A 14,452-nucleotide genomic window follows, 5' to 3' on the forward strand; every position below is an offset into this window, starting at 1 on the left:
GACCAGAAAGGACTGTTTAGGAATTGTTTAGCTTTTCTTGAGTTGTACTGGGGGGAAAGAGGGGGATTGAAGAAGGGATGGAAGCCCTGCTGGGTCTGAATAGAATGATGGTAACAGAAGGAGGGAAGGCATAGATATTCAACTGTGATTTTACTACAAAATAGGGATAATAATAATACCTACCTCCCAGGGTTGTTGTGAGGATAAAGTGAGATATTTATAAAACACTTTGCAAGTCTTCAAGTTCTCTTTAAATGCTATTTTATTATTACTATTCTTATTATTACCATTATTGTTCCATGTCAAGAACTATATCACAAATAGAAGCAACAAAAATTACTAATAGGGGATTGGTAGACAAGATAACTAAGAAAATAGTAGGAGAGCAGCTGGCTGCCCTCAATGAATTCAAATCCTTTGGCAAAGATGAACTATATCTGTACTGAAACAATTGAATGATGCTCAGCCACTTTCCATGATCTTTGAGAGTTCACGGAGAGAGAATGTGAAAGGTATTATAGATTTGGAGAAAGGGAAACACTGCAGTTTTCAAAAAGGGAAGAGAATGTAGTCTTCAAACTATAGACCTTGAGTTTGATTGCTGACAAAATTCTGGGACTATTATTCCAGGAACATTGAGAAAAGAAAGAAATGAACGCAAAGAATAAGTATGGCATCAACAAGATGAGACCATTTTAGACTAATCTCATTTCCTTTTTTATCCAAGGTTGCTAGATTAGTAGGATCAAGGGAATGTTGGGGAAATATTTTAGCAAAGCATTAAACCAAACCTATCACGGTATTCTTTCGAATAAGATGGAGAGAAGTGAACTAGACAATTAGGTGGATTTGGAATGGGTTGAATGACTGGACCCAGAGTAGTCACTAATGGCTCAGTATTAAATTAGAAGGAGTTTTCCAATGTACCCAACGCCACCTTCTATATATAAACACAGACGTGCATATGTAGAAACTGTAACCTTGGGCAAACCTCCATGAACATTTTCCCATGACTCTTTCCTAGCAAATAGTATTCTCCCATCAGATCTCATCACATTTTTCTTGTGCTTCTCTCATGCATTTATCTTATTCTAGGTTTTATTATATTTATTTGTGTATATGTCTTACTAGCCCTACTGGACTATGAATGTCACGAAAACAAAAATGCTTGTCTTTTTAATCTCTCCTAGTACTTAACACCATGAATCACACAGAGTCAGTGCTTTTGGGTGAATGAATGAATTCCTAATGCATGTTTGAAATCTAAACAACTGCAGCCAGTCACCTAAATTCACTCTATTTTCAATACAGATCATTCTCTCCCTGGCACACTCTCTCATCCCAGAGAAGCACGTACTCTCCCTTAACTCTACCCTAGTTCCAACAACCAATCCAGGTCAAGCTACCAGTGAGCTTCTCTTTCCCGAGGTAGCCATAGGCCTCTTTCCATTCCCACTTCTATTCCTAGCACAGACTGAACTATATTCAAACACGAGGTCTTTTCTCATGACTGACTTCCTCCGAACTAAAAAAATTTCCTTCCAGATTTTCTCTATCTATACTCTATTCTTCAGGGGTATGCTCAACTGTTCTGTTCCCATTCCCACGTAAAGAGCAGCCTCTGTTATTCTCTGTGAATCAATTAACATTTTACATTTAATTATAGTTGGAGTCAGGTATGGTTTGAACTCAAAAACTATGGCAGTCCATTTTCAATTATTCTTAAATTCTCTCTCCTGGATCTATTTTCCAAGTCTCTTGTTTTTCCTATTAAATACCTAATGTTTTCTTCTAAATTTTTTGGTCTTTTTACTTTGTTTTATTGTTTCTGGATGTCTCGTAAAGTCACTAGCTTCCACCTGACAAATTCTGATTCTTAAGGAGCTATTTTCTTCAGTATTTTTGTGCCTCTTTTCCCAAGCTGTCAGTTTTCTTTTCATAATTTTCTTGCCTTGCTCTCATTTCTTTTTTTTTTTTGTAATTTTCCCTCTGTTGCTCTTTTTTTAAAATTTTTTTTAAAAGATTTAAAAGATTTTAAAAATCTTTTTTCCTCTTTTTTAAAAATCTCATTCTTTAGCTCTTCTAGGAATTCTTGTTGTGTACAATCTGCATTTGTCTATGAGACTTTGCTTACAGATGTTTTACAGTCATTGCTTTCTTCTGAGTTTGCGTCTTGAGCTTCCCCGTCACCATAGTATTTTTTTTATGGTCAGGTTCTTTTTTTTGTTGTTATTTGTTCGTTCTCCCAGCTTGTTTCTTGACTTTGGACTTTATGTTAGAGTTGGTCTCTGTTCATCTCTGAGAGTAGGGGAGATATCTGGTCTGAGCTTATCTTTCACGTCCTTTTGCTGCTTTTACAATTCACTGGGGACCTATACACTTTTGGTGCTTCCAAAGTGGGAGTGATCCAGGAAGAGTTTGGGCTTCCCGGTCTGTACTCTGCCCTTACAGAAGTAGGACACCTGCTTCCTCAAAACAGGGACCGCTCCTTTCTGCTTTGGAACCCTAACCCAGAACTAGGTAATAGGCAACAGAACTGCCAGATGACACTGAATCCTGCTTCCGATGCCTGTACTGGGGTCCCCTGGATCTCTTCTGACCAGGTGTTCAGCTCACTGCTGCTGCTACTGCTACTGCTATAGCACAAAGCCAGTACCACTTCTGCCGTTCAATGAGCCTAGCTAGCCCCCAACCCAGCGTCCATAGAGCTCTCTTTCTGTTTTCCTATGCTGTCCTAGGCTGGAAAAAAAGATTCATTATGACTTTGTATTGACTTCCCATCTCAGAATTCAGTTTGGAATGGTTTTTAAATTGTTGTAGAAGAGACGTGACAGGAGAACGTAGCAAAAAGGCTGGCTTTCCTCTGCCGTCTTGCCTCTGCCCCTCAAATCCTTTCCAGATATGAAATTTTGTGATTTTGCGATGGCATGGTAATGCTGAAAAAGCAATGGATTTCGAGTCAGAAGGCCTGGCTTCAAATCCCAGGTCTGCTACTAAGAAAGTCTCTTCTCTGTTCTGGGTTTGGTTTTCTCATGTACAAGATTAGGAGGGAGTAGTTACAAATTCAGTTATAAATCCTATAATCATAGTCCCAGGTTCATCAACTACTAGCTAAGTGGTATAATGGTTAGAGCATTGGACTTGGATTCAGGAAGACCTGAGTTCAAATTCAGCCTCAGAGCCTTACTAGCTGTGTGACCCTAGGAGAGTCATTTGACCTCAGTCTGTCTCAGTTTCTTCATCTGTAAAATGGGGATAATAATAGCATCTACTTTGGAGGGATCAAGTAGTCATACTGTAGAAGTCGTCTATTCTAGTTAAGTGTTACAGTGGAAATAGCGCAGGACTTAGAGTCAGGAAGACCAGAGTTCATATGCATCATCAGGCACTTAGTAGCTAGGGGACCCTGGGCAAATCACAACTTCTTTCTGCTTCCCATTTCCCTATCGGTAAAATAGGGATAATAATGGCACCTACCTCCCAAGGTAGTTGTAAGGATCATGTGAGAAAATATTTTTAAAGCACTTTGTAAATCTTAAAATGTTACATAAATTCTAGCTATTATTATTTAAAATTATAGGATGATAGATATGGGTGGCACAGTAGATAGAGTACCAGACCTGGAGTCAGAAAGACCTGAGTTCATTCTTGACCTCAGACATTTACTAGCCATGTGACCATAGGCAAGTCACTTAACCCTGTTTGCCTCAGTTTCCTTATCTGTAAAATGAGCTAGGGAAGGCAATGGCAAACCACTGCAGTCACTCTGCCAAGGAAATCCCAAATAGACTCACAAAGACTCAGATGCAACTGAAATGACTCAACAACAACAACAGATACAAAGTGAGAAGGAACTTCAGAGGTCATCTAGTTCCAACCCCTCATTTTGTAAATGACACAGTCGAGGACCATGGAGGTTAAGTGACTGCTTTGCCGACAGATTTGTTTTGAGGATGAAATGAGACAATCTGTGAGGTTTTTTGTAATGTTAAAGTACTACAAAAATGTAACATCCTGCGAGTTAGGAAACTATCTACCCCACCCATGTGAAGACTTGCCCCACTAGAATTCTCCTTTTACATCCACTTCAGTTCCCTGAGAATGTGAAACAAAATGTGGGGAGGTAGACTCAAGCTAAGGAGAAATAGTGCATAGATCAATACGTACACACCTTTACTAAGTGCCTACTGCACCGGACTCTGCACTCCAGGGGAAAGAGACTTTAGATAAGAAAGATATAGTACCTACCCTTACTTGTCTAGTGAAGAGATTATGACCCAGCCCAGATAGTTTTAATACAGAATATTATATGATGAGTACATTAGAGAAATGCGAAACAAAGTTATGCTTGAGTTAGCAGAGCAACCAGCTGACACAGACTTTTCTGTCCAAGAACCTGCCTCAATCCTTTCATCTGGACTGCTGATTTCTTACATTATTCAGTGTCTACAAATCCACACAATTCTGTGGTTTCATCAAACATGCGTCATACACAGTGACATATGGTCATTTTAGAATCTGGCATAGCCTACCATTGTGCAGAACCTCCCAAAGAGCCCTCCACCCCAACCCCACCAAAGTTTTATAGGTCTGAAACGCAGTCCAAATTTTAAAGCACATTTTTTTTGCTCTGCTAATGAAAACCATCATTGTTAAAGTACGGTAATTAGAAAAGGCATGTTTTCCTAGTCAAATGATAGGCTGTACTTACAAAAACAATGAAAATAATGATTTCAAAAGAAACTTTCACCCTCCTTCTTATCAGTAGCTAGTATGGGATGCAGTGTTTGGCTAGTTTTATTTTTTTTCTAAGCACTGACATTTCTTTCAGATTAGAACTCCTGGCTTTTAAGTGTAAAGACAAATACAGATATTGTTCAAATGAATCATAGAATTGAGGAAGGTGGGATCTGGATAGAGTTAAGAACCACAGAGTGAACTCAAAGGGAGGAAAGGCTGATGAATAAATGAGAATGGAAGATTAAAGTCTGCAAGTGGCTGAGATGGGCAAGGAGTATGGTCATGCCACTTCCTGGCCCTATGAGTCCACGGACAAGAGAAGAAATGGTCCTCATCAGAGTGGGGCATGGGCAGTAGGCAAGGGACATGGCATATGATTAATGCCAAGAGGTAGAATGGGTTTAAAAGGGATGAAGAAGAGCAACAATGATAATACCACATTTGTATGTTGCCTTAAAATTTACAAAGTGTCTTCCTCACAACCACCCTATTTTACAGATGGGGAAACTGCCTTTTTTTGTATCCTCCGTGCTTAACATGATGCCTGGCACAAATACTTAAACGTTTGATGAATGAGAGGCTGTTTAATTAATAATGATCACTATCATCATCATCATCATCATCATCATCATAGCTGCCATTTATACAGTGCTTTAAGATTTACAAAGCACTTTGCATATACCACCTCATTTCATCTTCACAACTACTCTGTGAAGTAAATGCTACAGATAATATTTGCATTTTACAGATGAAGAAATCTCGAGGGTCAGAGAGGGTAAGTGACTTGCCCACAGTCATACAGTTATTAAGTATTGCATCCAGGATTCAAAACCAGCTCTCCTGACTGTAAATCTAGGCTCTTCACTGCCTTATTCTAATTTCCTTTTGTCCTAGCCTTCTGAAAACATACAAAACCACATCCCCACAGAAATCCTCCATATTTCTGATAACAGCAATACAGTCATCCATTAGAGTTCTCTTCCTTAAATTAAACAGCCTTAACTCTTACTTTATCAGTGCACAATCCCATGAAACTGGAGGGTGGTATTTAGAACCAATGACTTTAAACTATAGTATAAATTGAAGCTCTTCCCCCCCCCCCTTATCTTGACCCAATTATAGCAGATTCCTGCACTAGTCGAGATTTTGTATCACCTGAGAACTCTAATAGTAGGTATATCCTTGTGAGTTACATATTAAGAATAAAGATCCAAGTGGAATAAGAATGAAAAGAGAGAGAGAGAGAGAAAGAATGAATCCATTCTATACACCAAAACATGATTAATCCTTCTAAGGCACTGCTTTCATCATATCCCTACTCAAAAATCCTACAATGCAACCCATTGCAGAATTATAGAATCTTAGAATTGGAAGCCATGATGTCCTAGTAAATGTTTAACAACCTGCTCTCTGTAGTTATGGTGTAGTTAGGCTTCTTTACCATGGTGTAGTTTCACCCCATTTCTCTCCCCCCCCCAAATCTTTCATTACAGTGAATTCTTTTTTTAGTTGGGTTGTCCAGTGGTTAAAAAGTCTAGAGTCAGTACCCTAGAGCTCTCACAATGGTTGAGTAAGTAGCAGTGATCTTTTCAAAGATCCACTCAAGTTGTGGGAACATCTTTGTATATGATCCTTGTGCCATATTTTAAAACAGAAAAAAAAACCTGAATTAATTCATATAATGCCAATATTACCCTTAATATAAAGCAATAAGGGTTTAAGTACACATCATTTTTGAGGATTGACAAAATTACAGAATCCAAGCATAGATGTATAATGGAAAGAGTACAAGTTGAAATATAGTTTCTCTTTATTAAGGGCAATATTAAAATAGTGATTTTATATGAAAAAAAAGAACCTGCTCTCTGAAAAAGTATATGCACATGTTCTTTTAAGTTTAATCTGCATTAACATTTTCTCCTTGACTTCCTTAAGTCTACACAATCAACAAAACAATAAACCAAGCCCTGATTTGTAGCCTTTGCTGATTTCAGAGGTGTAAATGCTCACACTGAAAATTTAGCAATAGACTCCTACGAGCCTATTTAACTGGTTCCAACACACTATTGAATTCCTCAGAACCCATCTAATCCAACTCAGACCCAAGCAAGAATTCCCTCTATCATGTCCTCAACAAGTGGTCCCACAGCCTTTGCTTGAACACACTCAGGAGGAGAAACCCACTACCCCCTAAGGCAGCCCATTGCACTTTGGAGCAGTTCCAATTGTTAGGAGACATTTTCTTATATCAAAACTAAATTTGTCTCTTTATAACTTCCACCCGTTATTCCACATTGAGCCATATCACATGGGGAGCCCATATTGAGCTCCCAGTCCTCTAAAAAGCTCCCATATCTTTTTCAAGAGAATTGCCATGAATCTAGGATCCCATGACCCTCTGACCCTGGTCATTAGAGTTCATCTAAGTTTGGCAGTCTTTTAATGTTTTCATTTACATCACTGTAGTCATTGTGTAGATTGTTGTCCTTACTTCATTAGGCATCCATTTCAAGTCTTCCCATGAGTCTCCAAATTCCTCATCCATCATTTTTTACTGCACAGAAATATTTTGTTACCTTAATATCTCATAATACACTTTATATACTTGTGACCTTGATTTTTTAACTCAATTTTAACACTTTACATTTATCTCTGTTCAATGTCACCTTATTGAGTTTAGCCCAATGTTCTAGTTTTTTAATTGTTTTAAATCCTTATTCTGTCATCTGGTATGCTAGCTATCCTCCATTTGTGTCATCTCCTAATCTGAATAGCCATCCATGCCTTTACCCAAGGCATCAACAAAGATTCTGAACATCACAGAGCAAGCATAAACCTTTGAGGCATTTCATTGTGAGAGAAATGATTATTAATAACCAATGATTTGGGGAGATCTAGAGTTTCTCCCCTTTTTCTAAAGTCTTGATTTTAAAAGTTCAGTCTCTAGAAGAATATTTCTGATAATGAGATTAGACTCACTTTCTTGCTCAGGCTCCACCCAGGTGGAGCAGCCTCTGCCTGCTCAGACTTGGGGCATAAATTCTATGAATAGATTGCCCAAGGCTGGGGATGGGTATAGAGATAGTCTCTCTGTCCAAGGGTGACATGATGTCACTCTCAGCCCCATTGTAATATCCATCCTCTCATTAATTGTTAACCAATCAGGGTTGATTCTCACAAGGGAAACAACTACTCTTCTAAGTGTATATAAACTGTAAGCCCAGCTGCCATGATTGTCTTTGGTCTAAGAGAGAAGGTCAAATGACCATCCTTTTATTAATATACACGCTGGCATTGTTAATAAAATGATTAAATTACCCAGAAACTATATCACTTGAACCCTTTTAACCACCACAACTGGAGGGGTCCTTCCATGTTGACATTAAGCCATCAGTGCCTGCTCTTGGGGTGCTGTTGTGATCATGACAAAAGACAACATGTACAAAGCATTTTTGCAAACTGAAAAACCATTAAATGAATTTTAGCTGTTATTATTTCCACATATTACCCTCACAATTAATCTGTGAAATAGGGAAGATAAGTATTATTTACAAATGAAGAGAATGATACAAAAAGATATCAACTATCTTGTCTACGTCATTTGGTAAATACCCGAAGGAGCAAGTAAAGGCTCAAACTCCTGTCTTCCGGTTCTTGGTCCAGGCCTCCTTTTACTGTGTTACAACACCTGTTTATTCATTTCTCCAGTTTCATGGTTGCTTTTTGTTTTTATTCCTTGGCCATTTCCCCACCTCTACAGAACCCTCCTTTATAACCAAGAAAAACATTTAACCAACCGACATTAGGGTCCTGGTCTGACTGTGTGTATCAGATTCTATACCCCAGTAATACCCCCAGTTCTGTTCTGCAGGGAGAGAGGTGTATGTTTCATCATCCATTTTCCAGAAATGAAGTTGATCATAGGATCATGGGATCAAGGATCTAGACCCAAAAAGAGAGATGACCTCAAAGGTCAAAAAATCCCAACCCAGGACAGCTAGGTGGCACAGTGGATAGAACACCGGCCCTGAAGTCAGGAGGACCTGAGCTCAAATCCGGCCTCAGACCAAACCCCTGACACCTACTAGCTGTGTGACTCTGGGCAAGTCACTTAACCCCAATTGCCTAAAAAAAAAAAGTTCCAACCCCCATTTTCCACATGAGGAAACTGAGACCCCAGAAGGTCAAATAATTTGGCCAAGACCACACAGAGAGTAAGAGCTAGTATCCCAATTCAATTCAAATCCCACCTCTGACTAAGCTTACTACCTGTGTGACCTAGAGCAAGTCACTTAATCTCCCTTTTTTCTCAATTGGTAAATGAGAGAATTGAACTTGAGGACATCTGAGTTCCTTTCCAGTTCCAGCTCTGTGACCCTATGGCCCTATGCTCTTAGTCCAGCATTCTGTCCTCTGGTCATTGGTTTGTAAGCCTTTTTTCATTGTTATCGTTTATGTTGTTATAATTATATATTTTTCTCCAGGTTCTGTTTACTTCATTTTGCATCTGTTCAAGTCTTCTCATGTGTCTCCAAATTCCACAAATAAATTGCTTCTTACTGCACAGAAATAGTCCATTACATTAATATCTCATAATTCATTTAACCATTCCCCAGTTGATGGGTACTCACTTTGTTTCAGTTGGGGTTTTTTCTGCTACCACAATACTGCCTCTATGAATAGATACATATATTTACATGTAATATATGTTTGTACAAACATATATGAATTTATAAATATATAATACGTAAGAACATATATAAGGCCTTTCTGAGAGATCCATATCTAGGATATAAGCAGTACCTTTTATTAAATAATTCTAGATTGTTTTTCAAAACCACTGAGACAGTTCATACTTCTACAAAAGTATACAAGTATGCCTCGGTTTCCACTGCCCATCCAATATTGACTATTTGATTCTTTTATCTTCTTTGCCACTTTGAGGGGACCACATCAATCCATACATAGACAACTTTTATATGATGACTTCAGTTTGACACAAAGGCAAATTCCCAAATAAGGCAATCATTTGGCTACTGGAGGATATTCCCATTTGTACCTAATGGTGAACTCTTCAGTGTTATGTGCCACAATGGGAAATGGTGTATATGCATGAGTTTACTGCAGTCATACAAATACTCAGAATGAATCTTAGAGATGGAAGGGCTATCTGAGATCATCCCGTCAAACCCATACCTGAACCGGGGACACCATCTTTCACAGCCACAGCAGAGGGTCATCTAGCTTCTACTTTAGGACTCCCACAGATGAAGAATTCAGAACATCCCCAAGTAGTCTACTTGGCTGTTGGACAGTTCTGATTGTCAAATAAGGAATTTTTTCCTTATATTGAACTGAAATATGTCTCCCTGTAACCTTCACATGTCTGTACTAATTCTCTTGTGAGGGGCCAAAGCAGAACAAGTCTAATCTTTCTTCTACATGAAACTGCCCTTCAAATATTTGAAGACAATGATCATGCCCCTCACCCCAAGTTTTCTCTTCTTCAGGGAAAATACGTGCTGATTACAGAGATTCCATTTAATTTTTTTTTCTTTTTCATTGTGAATGCATCATAATAAAATATAATAAATATAAAATATAAATAAAATAAAATAAATATTTGAATATACACAAAGAACTGCAAACTTCTGTTATGTGCAGTTTGTTTTTAAAAATATGTATATACGTTTGTAAGTACAAAACTGCTCAATTTGTTTGCGCTCCCTTCTGAAATTTTGTTTTCTTCTGTGCATTTTTAGATTTTTTATTGGTGCTTCTTTTTGCATATTTATCACTGTCCACAATTCTACATTCCCATCTTCCCTCATCTAATAGAAGAGCACTTCACTATAACAAATACAAACAAATTGCGGTTTATTAATGTAGCTGAATATTCTTGCAGAAATCTCAAATTCAAGGAAGTCTGACTATCCAAAAGATTCCTATGACTCCACCCCTGCACACATACATCAACCTCAAAAAATTTTAATCCAGGATTACAGTCTACCCTTCTTGAAGATTCCAGCCTCAGGAACATAAGATAGTACATTCTTTTCACAGATGAACATGCAGGGAAACAGAGTTAATGTCCCATGGGTTCAATGAAAAGAAATCTTGGAGATATAAGCTTCCACAAGGAGAAAGCATGGGGAATCACAGAGACATGGGCCTTTAAGGGTCATTTCCTGCCTCCCCCTGCCTTCATACAAAGCCACAAAGAAGAATCTTATCTACTGGGGGAAGATTCCAGAAGAGAGACATCACTAAAGAGTCCAAAAGCTTCTCCCCCAGCAATTTGGAGCAGGTAATGAATATGAAACACAAAAGGCCTGTTGATAATATGGATTTGCCCCCAAAGGAAGAAAGGACAGAGCCTGACATGCTCCTGGGTACTTGGGCTCTTCTTTCTCATTCCAAAAAGCCAGGACATGGAACTTATTGAGAAATCCATTCTTTAAAAAAAAAAAAATCCCCCAGGGTGTAATGCAGGTAAGAGGCCAAAGTTATTCAAGGGTAACAACAGGCTTGGACATATCCCAAACTATGCACCTACTTGTTTCTCTTAAGGAACACACCTAGCTTCAGAATAGAAATTGTTGTTTTTCACTTGGCTGGCCAGAAAGCCTCCCCCACAGGCCCAGGAGTACATGCATAGGCAGGGGATTGGATTAAGCCTCTCCGGTCTCTTCCAACTTTTAAGAATCTATGAGTATCCAAGCTGCTGGGCTCAGAGCCAGGTAGAATTTCTGGGGGGAAAAACAAATTTAGAGCAACAGAAAACCATAGTTTTAAAATGGTAAGGGACCTTAGAGGCCATGAAGCCTAACCCCTTTGTTTTATAAATGAGGAGACTGAGGTCCAAGCAAGAAGTCAAGTGAGGAGGGGAGACTTGATCCTGAGTCTTCTATCTCCAAATGCAGGTCTCCTCCCATTGTACCAGACTGAGGCAGAACTTAATGGAAAGGATATCTAACCAAGTCAGAAGACCTGAGTTCGGAGTCCCTGCTCAGTTACTTGGTGACCTTCTCTGGGCCGTAGTTTCCTTATTAGTAAAGTTAGGTTACTACATCTGATGCTTTTTGAGGTCTCTCCCAGCTCCAATCACAAACTAGTTTAAAGTTAACCATGCTGAGAGCTCTAAATGATGCAGAAAAGGAGAATCCCTGATGAGGCAGTTTAAGGTTTATGGGAACCCTGAAATGTCAAGGTGCAAGGCAGTGTCTGACTGGAATGAATTCACACATTCAAACTATCTTCTAGTCAAGTAGAAGTTTATTTTAGTGCCAATAAAGCAAATGAGAGTCTTAGGGCACCTGCAAACTAATGAGGATGAGACTGATGCTTATATACAAAAGGACAGTGAAAGGAATTGGATGGGCTTAAGGAGTAGTAAGGAGTCTGGGGTGGGCCAAGTGCAACAGTGAAAGGAATATCAAATAAGCTAGTTAGGTGATCTAGGTGGGCTAGGGTGGGCCAGGTGCCTTGGGCAGAGGCATCAGTAATCTGGGCTACTGAAATGTATGGGAAAATTCAGGGACTGGGCTTTCAAAGACATAGCTTTTAGGGGTCCAGGTGCCATCACCCCATCACTGAGTTGTACAGCTGGAAGGGACCTTCCGCCATCTAGTTCCCTACCCTCCTGGTTTACCGATAAGGACATTGAGGCCTAGATAGGTCTTGTGGCTTGCCTAAGGTCAAACTGGAAGCAATAGCAGAAGTAAAGTTTAAACACAGGTCCCGATTGCAAATCAAGGATTCTTCTACTGTACCAGCATGCTAACCATGAGTTTATAAGGTCCTTTTATGGTTCTTCCTGGAGCCTCCATTTTGTAGAGTGCCTCAGGCCAGGCTTCATTCCCCTCGTTGCCCCTCTCTAGCTTCTAGACTTCAAAATCATGCCCTTACCACCGCCATTTTTCCCACCTCCCTTTTGTGTTCTATCTTTCCTCATTAGAATGTAAGCTCTTTGATGGCAGTCTGTCTTTCTGCTTTGTTATTTTTGTATACGCATCCCAGTGCCTAGCACACACAGCACACTTAATAAAGGAGGCTTGTTTCTTTTTCTTCCTTGCCCAGGAAGAGCATTGAGGAAGAAGAGAAAGCCAGATTCAAACCAAGGTTCCCTCTGTCACGTCTCCCTCATAGAGATCTTTCTTGCTGGAAAGCGTCTTCTGAAGCAAGAGTTTCTAAGAACAACTGGTCAGAAAGGAGCAGCGAGGTGGTGCAGTGGATAGAACACCAGGCCTGAAGTCAAAGAAGACCTGAGTTCAAATCTAGCTTCGGACACTAGTTATTTGACCCTGGTCAAGTCACGTCATCCTGTTTGCCTCAGTTTCCTCATCTCTAAAATGATCTGGAGAAGGAAATAGTAAACCGCTCCAGTATCTCTGCCAAGGAAACCCCAAATGAGGTCATGAAGAGTCAGACATGACTGAAAAACATCTAAACAACAACAATGGCTCAAAGAGCAGATTTAGATACTGCTACCTTCCCACCCCTCACTCCAGCCACCTCTCTTCCTATGTAGGGAGCATTGGACTTGTTGTCAAGAAGATCTGTGTCAAACACTGCCTCTGACACTTGCTAGCTGTATGACCGTGGGAAAATCCCTTAACTTCTCAGGGCCTCAACTTCCTCTTCTGTAAAATGGGGAAAATAATAACACCCACCTCACAGGATGTTTATGAGCATCAAACAAGATGACATATATAAAACGATTTGCAAACCTTAAAGTACTGTATAAATGCTAGCTAGTAGTATTCATCTGTAAAATGGGCCTATTGCGAGGTTCAAACAAGACTATATACATAATAAATATATATGTGTGTATGTATATATACACACATATATATATATATACATACATGTGTCACTTTGCAAACTAAAGTGTGTATAAATGTCAGTTCTTATTAATACTTAGCCCCATGGGAAAATGTGAGGTAAACCAAATTTGTCTATGGTACCCCAATCTTCCTTTTCTTCATAAGTTACCCCGAAATATCATGTCAGGCAAAGTTCTGATGAATGAGGCCATTAGGTGTCCTAGTGGATCATCTACTGGGCTTGGAATTGGAAAGACCTGGGTTTGAATCCTGCATTAGTCAAAGTTAGCACTGTGACCTTGGACAAGTCACTTAACATTCCTGACCTTGTTTCCTATCTGTAAAATGGGTATACTAATAGAACCTACCCCAAAGGGTTGTTGTGAGTATCAAATGAAATAGTGTCTCTGGTACTATTATTATTTTAAATGCACTCACACTAAGATGATAATGGCTAGGGTACTGTGGCACACTGGAAAGAGCCCTGGTCTCAGAGCCAGGAGGAACTAAGCTCATAGAAAATTACCTTTTACTATCCACAGCAGCTAGGTGGCATAGTAGATAGAGCAATAGGCCTGAAATCAGGAAGATCTGAATTCAATGAAGCCTCAGACACTTACTAGCTGTGTGACCTTGGGCAAGTCACTTAATTTCAGTCTGCCTCAGTTTCCTCATTTGCAAAATGGAGATAATAACAGCACCTCCCTTTCAGGGTTGTTTAAAGATCAAATGAGAAAATATTTGCAAATTGCTTTGCAAACCTTAAATGGCTCTATAAATGCTAGTTATTATATCATTGTTATTACTATTGCCACTTTCTGTGTGTCTTTGAGCAAAACACTTAATTTCTCAGAGTCTCTGTTTCCTTATCTGAAAAATGAGGATAA

This window comes from Vombatus ursinus, unplaced genomic scaffold (genome assembly GCF_900497805.2).
Source record: "Vombatus ursinus unplaced genomic scaffold, bare-nosed wombat genome assembly UNPS02010284.1, whole genome shotgun sequence".
Lineage (NCBI taxonomy): Eukaryota > Metazoa > Chordata > Mammalia > Diprotodontia > Vombatidae > Vombatus > Vombatus ursinus.